This window comes from Triticum dicoccoides, chromosome 5A, assembly GCF_002162155.2.
Source record: "Triticum dicoccoides isolate Atlit2015 ecotype Zavitan chromosome 5A, WEW_v2.0, whole genome shotgun sequence".
Taxonomy (NCBI): domain Eukaryota; kingdom Viridiplantae; phylum Streptophyta; class Magnoliopsida; order Poales; family Poaceae; genus Triticum; species Triticum dicoccoides.
This window is the reverse complement of record NC_041388.1, coordinates 341,456,929-341,472,235: the sequence shown is the minus strand read 5'-3', so window position 1 is coordinate 341,472,235 and position 15,307 is coordinate 341,456,929. Positions and strand designations below refer to the sequence as shown.

Genomic DNA, 15,307 nt, shown 5'->3' with positions numbered 1-15,307 from the left:
GCAGCCGGCGCGGTGACAGAGGGCGCGATGGCCGCGGTTGACGCCGCGAAGCCTGCCAGCGCGACGTCCTCCGCCACCAGCGGCGCAGTGGCCGAGGGCGCGACAGCCGCGGTTGACGGGGCGGCGGCGGTGTGGGCCACAAGCGCCTGCCCGGGCGAAGTAGCAGCCGGCGGGAGCGCGAAGAGGGAGCCAACGCTCCGTGTCCCGATCGGCGCCTGAAGGGAGGCGGCATCCAGCGGCCTCGAGAGAAGCGCCGCGAGGGAGGCCGGCAGAAAACCGGTGGCGGTGGAGCCGGACGCAGCGGCGGACGTCATAGCAGTCGGGCGACGGCGGCGGCGGGCGCGGCGGCGACGGCGGTGACGACGGCGGCGGCGGCTGCGGTTTAGGGTTTGTAGGCGGAAGCGGACGTAACCTAGCGTGATACCATGTAAGACAATAGGCTTTGGGGGGAACCGACACAACCATCTAGGGGTGGCCTATCACATATATATATAATAAGGTGGTATACAACGTTACAATATACACATGTAAATACAATGTAAGAGGCATCAATACGTTAGAAAAATTCGATTTATTTTTCTAAGCATTTAGAATTGTACGAGGCCTCAGAAGTTGATGGCTAGTGATCAAGGATGCGGTTTGCAAGGCTCTCCGGTAAGGGTTTAACTCTTTGGTCACTCTGTGAAAGTAGCGAAATGCGTTTCGAGGAACCTTGGTGTGCACCGTTCCTGAACTGATGGAGCTCATTTTAACTAAATGGAAAAAGTGAAGGTAGGCAGGCGCTTCTGCAGTTGATAGTTTTCTGAGGAGTTAGAGCATGGGACTCTTAAACCGTCCGCATACGTTTGAACTGTGTGCAGTGCCGGGCCAGCAATATCCGGGGCCCTGTGCTAAACTTTAAACTGGGGCCCATCTTTTGGTGGCGGAGCTACAAAGAAAAATAAATAGGTGGACTAAACTAAATGAGAAACCTGATTATTTTTCCAAAATCGTATATAGTAGTATTTCAGTAATTTGCAAAAATAATATTATTTCAGTAGAAATATTAAATACTCAGTACCTTTTGTTCTATTGATTACGAGATCAGCATATTCGTCCTTGCAACAATGCAAGCTCGTGGGTGCTTAGGAAAAAAGAGGGTTAAAGTCAACCTTGGTACACTGAAATCACTAGATGAAAGGCAGCAAACCATTTGATAAACGGCAGTAAAATAGCAGGGAAAGTACACCGAAATTTGGAGAGCATATAAACTAAAATTTAGACAGTCTATCTACGCACTGAAATTTGGATAACTAACACCAACTCTGAATTTTTGGACAACAAAACACTGAAATTTGGACAGCACATACAATGAATTTTTGGACAACAAAACACTGAAATTTGGACAGTACATAAACAGAATTTGCATAGCAAGAGAAATGAATTTTGGACACCATCAACAATACTGAATCACTGTGCTACTCGTACGTCATCAACAAGACTGAATCAATGCCAAGAATGAACTGACCAGGCGGAGGGGATCCAAGTTGCCCGTCGTAATGATTCCAGGTGAGATGTATCCCCCTCCGCGGCGGAGAGACAGCCCGACGAACCGCGCCAGCTCCATGGGCTTCCTGGCGGGCTCGCGCAGCAGGTCCTTGTCTTCTTGTACCCTATGGTGGTGAAACGCCCGTGCGGCAGTGGAACGTGCTTGCGTTCCAAAAGTTAATTAGGAATTAGAAGTAGGAGTCGAGGTTAATTAAAAAGAAGGATTAGCCAGCCGGAGGCTACGTATTTTGGCGAGAGGAACTGACGAACTATCGCCGTGTCGCCCGTTGCCGGCGCTCCGGAGTCTGGGTACGGTTGATTTTGTTTTGGTGAGAGGAGAGGAACTGTCGCCGACTCGCCGTGTCGCCCGGCGCCAGAGGCAGGATTCATGTAGGCTGTAGCGCCACGAGTGGCTTTCGCAATGGATCCAAGGATCTCGTTTCCGATCTTTTTCTTTTTCTTTTTTTGAGAAAGAAGATCTCGTTTCCGATCGAGCAGCGGTCTGCGGACGCTCGACGCCTCAACTCGCGCGGACGCGCCAGCGGTCCAGCGCCCAGGAACGGGGGGCCTATACAAAAATTTGGGCCCCTAAAATTTATGGGCCCTGTGCGGGCCGCACAGTCTGCATTACTATGGACCCGGTCCTGACTGTGTGGTCGAATATATTGTGTCATTCAACGTGGGAGTATATCGGTCTATCAAGCGGTCCAGACGCAGATTCTCTCGCAAATCAGAGAAAATGTTGGGGCTTTGTGCGCGTCCGGACCATTGCCACGCCCGTGTCTGACCGCCTGGCGCATCCAAACCCTTCTCTCGCCAACGCATGCTTCTCGCTCAAAACGATCAACACTGCTCCAGAGCGTCAGCGCCGCATTTATGTTGGACCAAAGCGGACGTGACCTCTTATTGGCGTCGGCATTGAAGTGGCGCGTTGGTCCAGAGAGCGCCGCTTCCCAGTGCATGTGGCTGCTCCGCGTTCAAACGAGACCATGGTCGTCCGTCCGTCCGTCTGCCGCCCACATTAATTACACGTTGTTGCTCGGGAAGCTACTCCGGTGTTACCTATGGGTCCCTTTGCCACCCACCATTGCCGCCTCGCCCGCTTTATAAAATGCAGCCCCGGCCATAGCCGCATTCATCCTCCTCTGATCCCTTTCTCTTCTTCCGTACCACTCCCACCATGGCCTCTTCGTGCTCCAAAACTCTTTGGGATGGATTGTCGCCGGAGCAGAAGAAGGAGATGGTCGGCATTGCTGCCGACTAGCAAGCAACTAGAGGCCGATGACGTCCCAATGGAGGACGCGCCCGAGGACTCGCCGACACCACCCTCCTAGGCGGTGAATTTGCATCATGACCATCGGTGAGGCTCATGCCCATTACATGGACATGGTGCGGGGGGAGCGGTTCCGAGAGGCGCAGGCTGACATCGCCTACAACCTCCAACTCCTCCAGGAGCACCAGTAAGCGGAGGAGGAGCTCAACGCCGGCAGGGAGATCACGCCGGACGCGGATGTGGCGGAGCAGGCTACGTTGTTCGAGTCCTACCGCTCCGCCCGCGAGATCCGCCTCGCCCGCTGGCGGTACCGCTAACGTCAGGCGAAACTGGAGACCTGCTTACAAGGAGTTCGACGAAGCAGCGAATAAGATGTGGGGCAAGAGCGACAACGATGAGGACATCATTGGCTTCGCCGATCGAGGCCGCGCCCCGCCGCCACGACCACGAAGCCGACACATCTGCAGGTGTCGTCGACAAAAGAGTAGTGCAAGAAGGCCACTGCTCCCACCGTCACGTTGAAGCCAAGCTTAGTTGGTCGAACATCGTTAGCCGGTTAGCTACTTGGCGGCGACATGGAAGCAGACACCTTCACTTCTCGGGGCTCCAGAGGAGGAGGTTACGGAGGTGGAGCTTTTTTTTAAAAATGGAGGAGGACATCCGGCCTCTGCATCTGGACGATGCATGCAACCATTTTATTAATTATTCACACAAGACCTTACAAAGTCAAACTCCCTCCGTCCCGAAAGACATGTCTAGTTCATTGACAATTTTATAAAAAAGCCCTCGTAGTTTCAGAATAATAGCAAACAAGTCCCTCCACCCCTGTCTTCTTCCTCCGCCGTCGCCCGTGCGTCTCCAGGGGCCGGCGCCGCCAAGCTGCGTGATTGCCGCCCACAAGGAAGTGTTCCGCCTCCGCCGCCAAGTACCTTCAACGCCGCCGCCGTCGCCAAGTACTTGCTCCGCCACCGCCGCCCAGACCTGCGCCGCCGCGATCCCCTCCCGCGGCGATTACCTGCGGGCGTCGCCGGAATTTGACACCACGATCCGGTGGAGCAGGAGCTCCTTCTCATCGTCCTCGAGCTCCCGCGAGTCCACCTTGAGCTGCCTCCCGTGCGCCACCGCGATCCAACTACGGGCATCGCCAGAGCCGGCCTCCACGATCCGGTGGACAGCAGCTCGCGCGCGCCCTCCGTGGTCTCCCGCGAGTCCTCGTCGAGCTCCCATGCGCAGCCGTCGTGCTCCTTCTCTGCCTGCGTGCCCACCGGTGGTGCTAGCCCGTGTTGCTGCATCTTGTTTCTCCTCTGTTTCTCCCCTGCCGCCGGTGGTGCTGCTTCTGCTCCTCTTCCCGTGTTGATGCTACGACTCCTCTGCCTGTGCTGCTGTTGTTGCTGTTGACTGCCGCCGTGACTGCTACTGCTGGTGCTATTTGCCCTCTGAAGAAGTTACTCCATCAGAGTACTGCTAGCTGAAGAAGGTACTCCATCAGATGAAGTGTTTGTTTCCTTTGTGCATGGTTCTTTCCAAAATATGGGAAAAAATAACTGAAAAAAGCACGCATGAGCAAAAATTGAGATCACATACAAAAAAATTGCACACTTCCATGTCTTACAGACACCACCATTGGAGCTAATTGAGAAAATCCATAGCCATGGCAGGAGGGGATCAGAGAAGATGATAGGCAACAAAGCAGTTTTTAAAATGCATTCTTGAGTCAATGTCCCCATTATTCCTGTCAACCGAATCAGTTGAACTGATCTGACACCCACACAGCGTCGTGATCCTAATTTATCGTGGCCACACCCAAACACAAATCTCTGCATATGGAAGGAAAACTAATTTTGGGATTCAAGGCACTCTGATTTCCCTTTGGTTAGTTGTTTCTGTTTCATTTCCTTCTGAAACAGCAGTTTCTATCTGTCAGGTTCTAGAACTATCGAGCGAGTAAGGAACTAACCGGTGGAGCTCCTACCCGTACTGCTGCTGCTCGTCTACCCGTACTGCTGCTGCTCGTGTGCCCGTGCTGCCGCCAGAGATACATTCATCAGGAAGAAGGTACTGTAAGGATTTGCTCCATGAGTTAACTAAAAAAATCAGTAGATACTCAGTCAGTCAATGTTAACTGAAGAACTTTGTCTTCTTTTCTCCATGAGTTTCCCTAGCCATCAATCTTTCTGCTCTCTATAGTATGGTGAACACCTCCCCTTTTCCTAGCATTTAAAAAGAAAATGATCACCTGTGATGTGAAAAATGGAGGGGCATCAACCTACACATGTCTGACGATGCATGTTTTGGGGTTCACATATCATACAAGTTCAGAGATAAAAACAAATTCTGCATATAACAAGCCACCTCACTAGAGTAGAACTATGATACAGAGGATAGATAAACTAAAAGACTAACGCCTCTTATAATTTTATTTAGCAAAGCAGTTTTAGCATTGTCAGGGAAACATACCTGATAAAGCACCTCATCTGCCATCCAGTTGCCGATTCCTGACATAAAGCTCTGCAAAGATGATTCAACAAAAGGGGGTGTAAGAATTGGCATAAATAAAAAGGTTTTTGTGCTAAACATTACCTTGAAAATAAGAATGAAAGGGATGACTGTGTGTGCCTGTGTGCTACTGAGGCAACTACATGATCATCTTAAACCACAAGCTATAAATTAACTGGTAAAAAATGTTAACCGGTGCTTGAGGTTTAGAAATATTTGGAAATGAAGTCAAGAAATTTCTTCAGTTATTTAACAACACTTTGCTATAAGCTCATAACTGAATTCTGAATTTATATGATATCTGAATATAATATGGATAACCCTTCTGCTTCAGACAAGCAGTTTGAGCAAAGTATGGAGCTTAAGATTATACCTGATCAAGCAAAAGGGATTTTATTGGCGCATTCTTTCTACCAAAAGATTGTACAAAATCATCAAGCTGCATTGGTTCGCGTAGGGCATCTGGTCCAAGTTCAGAAATTGGAGGGACAGCTTTTGGCTATTAAACAGAGACAGAATAACAAAAACAAATTACTCCAAGCCATCACGTTGTCAAGCAATATAAAAACAGAGACAGCTTCTGACTGGGTATATATAGTGGAAATAAACAGAGACAGAGTACAAAACACATATTGAGAGAACAAATTTTGTTTTCAAGGAATCACAAGAATATTACGTTGTCAAGCAATCGTATTTTTGCAAAACGCCTCTTATCAGTGAAGGAGAACTCCAAGCCATCATCCAACTGTAATAAGTTGAGAAGAGCATAGAATGCCTACTGCATAGAATGCATTTTCTCTTCTCTTCTCTTCTCTTCTCTTGAAGTATCCTCTGTATTAATGCCTACTGCATAGAATGCATTTTTTCTTCTTTTTCAGTTTGTTTCCACTATATATACCCAGTCACCTAGGCAATACGAAAGCTCATGTCATTCTACTCATTCTTAGTCAGTAGTTCACATTTTGTAATGCTTGCAAGGCTCCTGTCATTCTACTCATTTTTTGTGTGTATATCCTTGTTATGGTACCATGATGTACTCATCTTTTGTCATTGATAGCAGGAGTATGGATTTGAACATGATGCCTCAAGAGGAAGACGATGAAGGTATTAATTTGAATTTGATGCCTCAAGAGGAGGAACCTCAAGTGGCAGAGAATGTAGCTATGGATTTGAACTTGATGCCTCAAGAAGAAGACGATGAAGATATGAATTGGATGCCTCAAGAAGATGAAGGGAAAGAGGATGAAGCTCAAGAGGAAGAGGATGAAGTTATGAATTGGATACTTCAAGAGAAGAGAAGAGAATTGTCAGATAAGGAGAGGCATGGTGTTTACTTCGCCTTGCTGGTAATCGAGCTCAGAGATGGGTCTGTTCAACCAGACGACAAGCTGCTAGTCTCAAACCTGTTGGACATAAGTGTACGATCTGTTGAAAGAATCTGGGAAGACGCCAAAAAGCAAATTGCCGATGGCAAAGAAGTAGATGTCTCAAGCAAGAAGCCGGGAAGATCTGGCCGAAAGAGAAAGGAGCTAGATCTAGAGAGGACTTCAACAATCCCACTGAATAAAAGAAAAACAATTCGATCTCTGGCACGGTCTCTAGGTGTGGCCCGATCGACCCTACATAAGAGGTTCCAGTTGAATGAGCTCAACCGCATCACAAGCACCGTGAAGCCTCACCTCAAGCTAGAGAACAAGCTTGCGAGATTGAAATTTTGTATGTCCATGGTCGATGACAATTCGATCTCAACTTCTCGGGCTATGTTCAAACCAATGAAGAATATGGTTCACATCGATGAGAAGTGGTTTGACATGACGAGAGTGAAGAATAGTTACTATGTACTTCCAGGAGAACCTGAACCGAAGCGCACTGTGTCAAACACTCACAGCATTGGGAAGGTAATGTTCCTAACAGCTGTTGCCAGGCCTTGATATAACAACGAGGGGGAGCTAACATTCGATGGGAAGATCGGCATTTGGGCATTCGTCGAAGAGACTGAGGCGAAGCGAACAAGTCATAACAGAACAAAGGGAACAAAAGTGTTGACATCAGTGAAAGTAACTAGACCTGTGTGCAGAGATTATCTAATCAATAAGGTTATCCCGGCAATTCAGGATAAGTGGCCTGACGATGATGAGGGAGCAACAATATTCATCCAACAAGATAACACAAAAGCCTCATGTCCTTCCCAATGATGTATCTTTTTGAGAAGCTGTGGAACAAACAGATGTTGACATCCGATTGCTACAACAGCCCCCAAATAGCCCTGAGTTAAATTGTTTGGACGTCTGCTTCCATAACTCTCTCCAGTCTCTAACCGACTGCAAGTCACCTACAAACATCCAGGAACTGGTACAGGGTGTGGAAGAGGAATTCGAGAACTACGATCCCGACAAGTTGCACAGAAGCTTTATCACATTAGAAGCAGTTATGTTTGAAGTTATGAAAGACAAAGGAGGAAATCAATATAAGTTGCCCCACTGGCACAAGGACCGCGTTCAGAATGCTGGAATGGAAATAACTGGTGTATATTGCGACAGTCGGGTAGTTGTTGATACTAGGGACGTTATAGAAGAAATGGAAATTGCAATAGGAAAAGAAAATGAAAGGAAAGAATTAGCTAGAGAAGGGAAAAGAAAGAAAAGTAAAGGGAAGGGAAGGGAAGAAGTGGCCAGAGAAAGGAAAAGAATGTAGTCAAGAGGGGACAAAGGGGCCCTTATGTCATGTAGTCAGGTGCTCCTTGTGTATGTCTTATGTAATCTTGTGTCAAGAGGGGACAAAGATGCCCTTATGGCATGTCCTTGTGTATGCATTGTCTAATCCTTGTATATCAACTCCTTGTTGGAATTTATTGGAATTATCTGGGTTATTTGGATTAATTGAATTATCTGGGTTATTTGAATTAATTTGGGTTATTTGGATTTATTTGAATTATTTGAATTGATTTGGATTACTTTTAGTTATTTGAATTAATTTGGGTTAGTGGACCGAAATTTTTGCTTGACAACTACATCAACTAATGAGAGGTCCATTTGGCATGGAACAAATAAAAGGACAGTGAATGGCAAGATTCTAGCATATCACATGGGATGGATCAGCTAAAATAAGAAAGACCATCTCAAGAATAGTCACGAGGTGTACTACTGTATATTCTAATTTACTGAAATTATTGGCATAACAAAAACAGATATGCAGTGGACATGTTTGGTACAGTAAATAAATATGTAGTCATAGCATGGATAGATTAGATAATAAGAGGAGTAGCACTGGATTATATACTGGTGAGTCCTTTTATACAGAGATTGAATAATTTCAGTGCCAGTGCCATTACATGGTAGAGAGAGAAGAGTGAGTGAGCATGACTATATACTACAACATGGCAATGAAGTTTGATAAATAGCAGAGCACAGCAGTATAATCCTGGGCTGCAAGGTAACAAAAATAATTAAAGCTCCACCATTGACAGCTATGATCTGCCACATTTACAAACGTGGGCTTTGTTCTAAGAATTTCAATTCAGCTTCAGTAGTGATGGGACAACAAATGCACCAAGCACGATGATTTTATCACACATACTGTCAGTGTCAAAACCGGCGGATCTCGGGTAGGGGGTCCTGAACTGTGCGTCTAAGGCGGATGGTAACAGGAGGCAGGGGACGCGATGTTTTACCCAAGGGCCCTCTTGATGGAGGTAAACCCTACGTCCTGCTTGATTTATTCTTGATGATATGAGTATTACAAAAGTTGATCTACCACGAGATCGAAGAGGCTAAACCCTAGAAGCTAGCCTATGGTATGATTATCTGTTGTCCTAGGGACTAAAACCCTCCGGTTTATATAGACACCGGAGAGGGCTAGGGTTACACAAGGTCGGTTACAAAGGAGGAGATATCCATATCTGTATTGCCTAGCTTGCCTTCCACGTCAAGGAGAGTCCCATCCGGACACGGGACGAAGTCTTCAATCTCGTATCTTCATAGTCCAACAGTCCGGCCAAAGGATATAGTCCGGCTGTCCGGAGACCCCCTAATCCCGGACTCCCTCAGTAGCCCCTGAACCAGGCTTCAATGATGATGAGTCCGGCGTGCAGTGTTGTCTTCGGCATTGCAAGGCGGGTTCCTCCTCCGGATACACCACAGAAGAGTTCGAATAAAAGGATAGTGTCCGACCCTGCAAAATAAGTTCCACATACCACCGTAGAGCGAATAATATTTCCACAAATCTAATCTGCTGACATGTTTTGGCAACATGACATCATGCCATGGCCCGACGATTATTCGAACTATTTTTCTTTAACTAGCCCCGCAAATAACGCGAGGCGGTTTCTTGACACGTCTCGTCAAAGCAGAGATCGCGTACCCCTTATTACGGGATTCTCATCAATACGAGCGTGGGTAACCCAACCGCGCCTAGGACTCCTAGATCTTAGGCAAGTCCCAAACGGCTACGGAGAGGACGCTTGATATTCATCCTATTTATAAAGGGACAAGGCCTTTACTTTTTCCCTCTCGTGCTCAATCGAATCCTTCCCCCGCCTTGAGTTCTAACACCCAAAGCCCAGGTAGGTGCTTCAGATCTCCAATCATGTCCGGATCCAGCCTCCAGGGCCAGTGGATGCCTTCCTCCGTCACGGAGGAGGACATAAAAAAGTTGAGGGAGGCCAGATATTTGACCGCCAAGATTTCGCACAGGCTGCCCGCCCGAGGGCAGGTCATCCCTACTCCCGAACCCAACGAGAGCGTCGTGTTTGTCCCCCACTTCCTCCGAGGACTAGGCCTTCCTCTGGATCCCTTTGTCAGGGGTCTTATGTTCTATTACGGGCTGGATTTTCACGATCTAGCCCCGGATCCCTCCTACACATATCGCCATTCATTGTCGTTTGTGAGGCCTTTCTCCGCATTACCCCTCACTTCGGCCTGTGGCTCAAGACCTTTGACATGAACCCGAAGATGGTTGAAGGGCACCACGCAGCGTGCGGAGGCGCTCTAATAAGCAAAATCGCTGGCGCTCCATGGCCGAAGGGTTCCTTTCCAGAGGTATCCGGATTATGGCAACAGGAGTGGTTTTACATCACAGCTCCTAGAAGTGCCAAGTGGTAGCTGCCCCTGCTTTCCGCTCGGGCCCTCCCCCACAACTGATGTCATGAATTAGCAGAGGGTTGAGCTGGGGTCCGGCTAAGGACGTTCTCACACTGCAGAGCCGCATTCAAGATCTCTTTGAAGGAGATTTTAGTCTGGTTATGGTGGTGCAAGTCATGCTGGTCCGTCGAGTCCAGCCATGCAAACGCCGGCCCCTCCGCATGTGGGAGTTCAACCCAGAAGGACCGCGCACTATTTAGAATTTCCTCGGCCTGACGCACAAGGAGGTGTATAAATCATTCTTCGGACCCCAAACAGAGTGTCCAGATACTACCGAGGACGTGGGCCCGAGCAGCAACCGCTCTGCCACCAAGTAAGTAATCCTCTAGCCGAACACACCATCTTTTATTTATCATGACGTCATTCTGAGAAATCGCTCTTTGACCAGGACTGGCTAACAAAGGCGAAGATGATTCGGTGTTCGGCCCCCCTTCCTAAGGGTTTGGACAATCCGGTACTGGAAAAGATGCTCGAGCTAGCACCCTGTGGCGATTACCGCCGTACTTCACTACTGTGTTGAGTACTTTACTCCATCTGATTCTGAGTGTGTCGTGTGCAGTTTTGAGCCTTTGCTTCTGCTTTTTTAGACTCCTCGCGGTGGCAACAAGCCTTTGATGGGCATTCTGTTGCTCCGGATGTCTGTCCGGTGTGATGTTGTCCGGATTATTATTTTTGACAGAGTCGGGTTGTTCGGTTTGATTTTCCGTGCTGCCGTGGTCCGGCGATGGTTCACCCTGCTGTAACGTTAGGTCCATATGATCGTTGTTTCTGTCGAGGCGGGATTTGGAGCGGCGCTTACGCCGCCGTTTTGGCTGCTTCTCGAGGGGACAACCCTTCGTTGTGTCCTTCTGTTCCTCGTCGTCGTTTTCTTTTGGTGTGTCCACCATGTATACGTCATGTGATGACGTGGGCGTCTGGTGCCTTGTGGGCAGTGGTTCCTGTTCCTCTCCTGCATCGTCGTCCATACCGTCGATGTCTTTGGAGTCGAAGTCGAGCATGTCGCTTAAATCGTCGATAGTGGCTACCAAGTGGGTGGTGGGTGGGCGGCGAATTTCTTCGTCATCCACATCCCAATCCTGCCGGACGCAGTTCGGCCAGGATCCTTCTGACAAGGAGAGAGACCTTAATGAGTTCAGTATGTCGCCAAAGGGCGAGTGCTAAAAAATATCCACGGAGGTAAACTCCATGATCGGCGCCCAATCGGATTCGATAGGAACGAGCGCAGGCGGTTCGGAGTCCGTGGCCGGAGAAGGGTCCGGCAGTTTGACAACACGGCTCTCATGCGGGGTAAGGTCGATGTTTGGCTCGATCGCCGCTGAGGATGAGGCCTCCCTGGCGGGGTCTATCCACCCGTCCATGGATGGCGCAATTGGCTCCGAATTGAGGGTCGGAGCGGCTGCCGGTGCGATTTCTCGAACACTATCCAATGGTAGAGCTAAATCGTACTCATCGTGACCATGCAGCGCACAAGGCAGGGGCTCGAATCCGTTGAAGATCAAGTCTCCGCGGATATCGGTTGTGTAATTTAAGCTTCCAAACCTGACCTGGTGGCCAGGGGCGTAACTTTTGATCTGCTCCAGATGGCCGAGCGAGTTGGCCCGCAGTGCGAAGCCGCCGAACACAAAGTTTTGTCCGGGGAGAAAAGTCTGACCCTGGACTGCATCGCTATCGATGATCATAGGTGCCATCAAGCCTAATGGCGACGACACAGAGGAACTCTCAATGAAAGCACCAATGTCGGTGTCAAAACCGGCGGATCTTGGGTAGGGGGTCCCGAACTGTGCGTCTAAGGCGAATGGTAACAGGAGGCAGGGGACACGATGTTTTATCCAGGTTCGGGCCCTCTTGATGGAGGTAAAACCCTACGTCCTGCTTGATTTATTCTTGATGATATGAGTATTACAAGAGTTGATCTACCACGAGATCGAAGAGGCTAAACCCTAAAAGCTAGCCTATGGTATGATTATCTGTTGTCCTACGAACTAAAACCCTTCGGTTTATATAGACACCGGAGAGGGCTAGGGTTACACAAGGTCGGTTACAAAGAAGGAGATATCCATATTCGTATTGCCTAGTTTTCCTTCCACGCCAAGAAGGTTTATATGGACACCGGAGAGGGCTAGGGTTACACAAGGTCTTCAATATCGTATCTTCATAGTCCAACAGTCCGGCCAAAGGATATAGTCCAGCTGTCTGGAGACCCCCTAATCCCGGACTCCCTCACATACCTTGTTCTTTAGGCGCTATTTCTCATTGGAATCCTTGTTATACTCCCTCCATAAACTAATATAAGAGCGTTTAGAATACTGAAGTAGTGATCTAAACGCTTTTATATTAGTTTACAGAGGAAGTACTTGTCTTTGTGAAAGCCCATGATATTGCAAATAGGACGATTTGATTTTCAAAGGACCTGCATGGGTGGCGACAAGATAACCATGAAAAATAGAATTGCTAACAGTTGCGCACAAGCAAGCAATTGAAGAAGAATCTGAAGAAAATGGCAACACTTGGGCACAAACAAGCAGTTGACAGATACTCTTATTAGGATGATGAAAATCGTATGAGACTCATGACTCGTGTTGCTATCAACTAATGGAAAATTTAGATGCTTTGAAACAGAGCAAGCTGCACAAGGCAAGAGAGATGATCCATGACCTTGAGTTGCTGCTGCTCCATGGCTTCATTATTGTCGTTTCATGTCAGTATATGCTTTAGCCTTGGTAGATTGTCTTTAGCCTTGAGTTAACTGAATTTACTAAGTGTTAAATGTGTTACCTGAATTTACAAAGGAGCAAATGTGTTAACTGAATTTACAAAGTGGAAACTGAATATTGTGCTATAGTCACTAATCAAAATTTAGTGGAAACAGAATTGATAATCAATATACAGAATGCAGAACATACGGTTTATTTTTAGTTTCAAAATGGAAAATACACTTCTTCAATACTCCAATTTTACAAACGGAAAATTCCACAAAAATGCACACCTGCGTGTGTCCCAAAATGCCCTACATTTTGAAGCAGTTCGTAGAGTACACTGAATCCCATCTGCGTGTGTCCCAAAATGGAGTAAATGTTTCAAAATTCCACAAAATTGCCCAAAATGGAGTGATTCACATGTGAGTACAATACTAAAATTTTCATTTTTGACATTTTGGGGATCCAGGCAAGCATCCTCACCTTCGCTCTGTAGTAGTGGATGAGGTTGACGTCCAGGTGGACAGTGGTGGTGGCTGCTGGGCGGCGAGGCAGCCATACGGCGAGGAGGGGGTCAACGAAGGGCAGTGCCAGCTCCGACTCGTCACCCTTGGGGAAGGACGGCTCCGTCGGACGGAGCGCCGCTGGTGGAAGGCACCGTCTGCGAATTGGAGAAGGGGCACCCGTGCTTCCCAGTGCTCGGGTCGACGACGTCCATGGAGGGGCGAGCTTCATGGTCGACAGAGAGGAGGTGATTCACGACGAGCGCAGGCGGAAGGAGAGCGAGAACTGCAGACGGTGGTCTCCAAAACTGAACCTTCGCGGGCGGCGGGCGTAGGGGAACAAGGCGGCGGGCCTAGGGGAACGAGGCGGCGATCGGAGGGGAGGGGAACAAGGCGCCGGTGTGGGGAGGCGGGAGGGAAGCAAGGCGGAGGCGGCGTGGGGCGGCGGGGGCGGGGCGACCAAATCGGCCGGCGTCGGAGAAGACTGAGGAAGGACGAGGACCGCGGGTTTGGTCAGGAGAACGACAAGGACTAAACTGAAAAAAATGACCTCGCGACATGTTTTTGGGGACGGAGGGAGTACAACAGTAAGACTGAAGCCGCCGTCTAGGCAACAAAAGTGTCGCTACTCCTATCTAAGTGATGAAGGGATGCTGATAGTCTGGTCCTAGTACCAAACAGACCTCGCAACCAAACCTAACATCTAAGACCTGAGGTCCTGACCAGGACGCCTGCCGGGTATGGGGCACCTACCAGTCCGGCGTACTCCTCAACCAGGACGCCTACCGGGTCTGAGGGCACAGCAACCACCTGCCACCAATCCATCTTCAAAGCTGTACTGTTGCATCGACCTTGCCCAGGTCTAGCTGCCGTCGACGCCACCACGACGCCAGACCGCGTCACCCTCCTGCGCGAGTCCATCTCCGCGCATCGGACGCAGAGTCACCACAACGCCATGCCTCCGAGACCCGTCGTCATCAATGAGTGTGATGCCGCACCGCTCCACCAAAGAATCCGTCCTCTGGTCCTACATCCAGTCGCTGCTCAAAAAATGATGCCTCCAGGAGGGAAAACGACGCCAAAAGCACCGCCATCGTCTGATCTAGAAACTCCGGGTATAGGTTTTCACCCAGAGCAGTGCAAGCAAGTCGACAGAAGCTGCGGTGGCGATGTCTTTAACAAGACAACGACGTGAAAACGCCGCCATCGCCCGCCATGACCCAAGTCATAGCACGGTTTTCACCGGCAGCATCGTCTCCCCACTCGACGCCGGGACTGGATGCGAGAATCCACAACCGTCTAGCCGACCACCTCAGGCAAAGAAGATGGCCACCACCTCCACGCCCAGGGCCGGAGCCCCCGACGTCCTCGTGTCGCGGACCTACTCCAGAGACCGCTTGCCGCGCCGGAACAAAGGATGCGCACGACGGCTCGACGAACCACCATCCAAATCCGAAATGGGATCCAGATCGGGCACCCTAGCCGCCGTCGTGATCTCTTCGTCGCCGCCGCCAGCACGACAACCCTGGTCGCCGCCGGCCTGCGCCGCCGCCCTTGAATCGGCCGGAGTGGGTCGCCGCCACCCAGATCCGATCGCCGGCCGAGGAAGGTTACCGCCGCCACCGCTGCGGCCCGCAAGCTTAGACTGTGATGCCCTCGACGGTGGCGGCGGGA

The 15,307-nt window shown here is 49.4% G+C and overlaps 1 long non-coding RNA gene across 1 annotated transcript; it reads left to right on the top strand.

The window, feature by feature from the left end:
* Positions 1 to 3,594: 3,594 nt before the first annotated feature.
* LOC119301403 lies at positions 3,595 to 8,175 on the top strand. Its single transcript, XR_005147038.1, has 3 exons — positions 3,595 to 4,277; positions 4,725 to 4,855; positions 6,357 to 8,175. It is a non-coding gene; the product is annotated as an uncharacterized LOC119301403 (long non-coding RNA).
* The last annotated feature ends 7,132 nt before the right edge of the window (positions 8,176 to 15,307 follow it).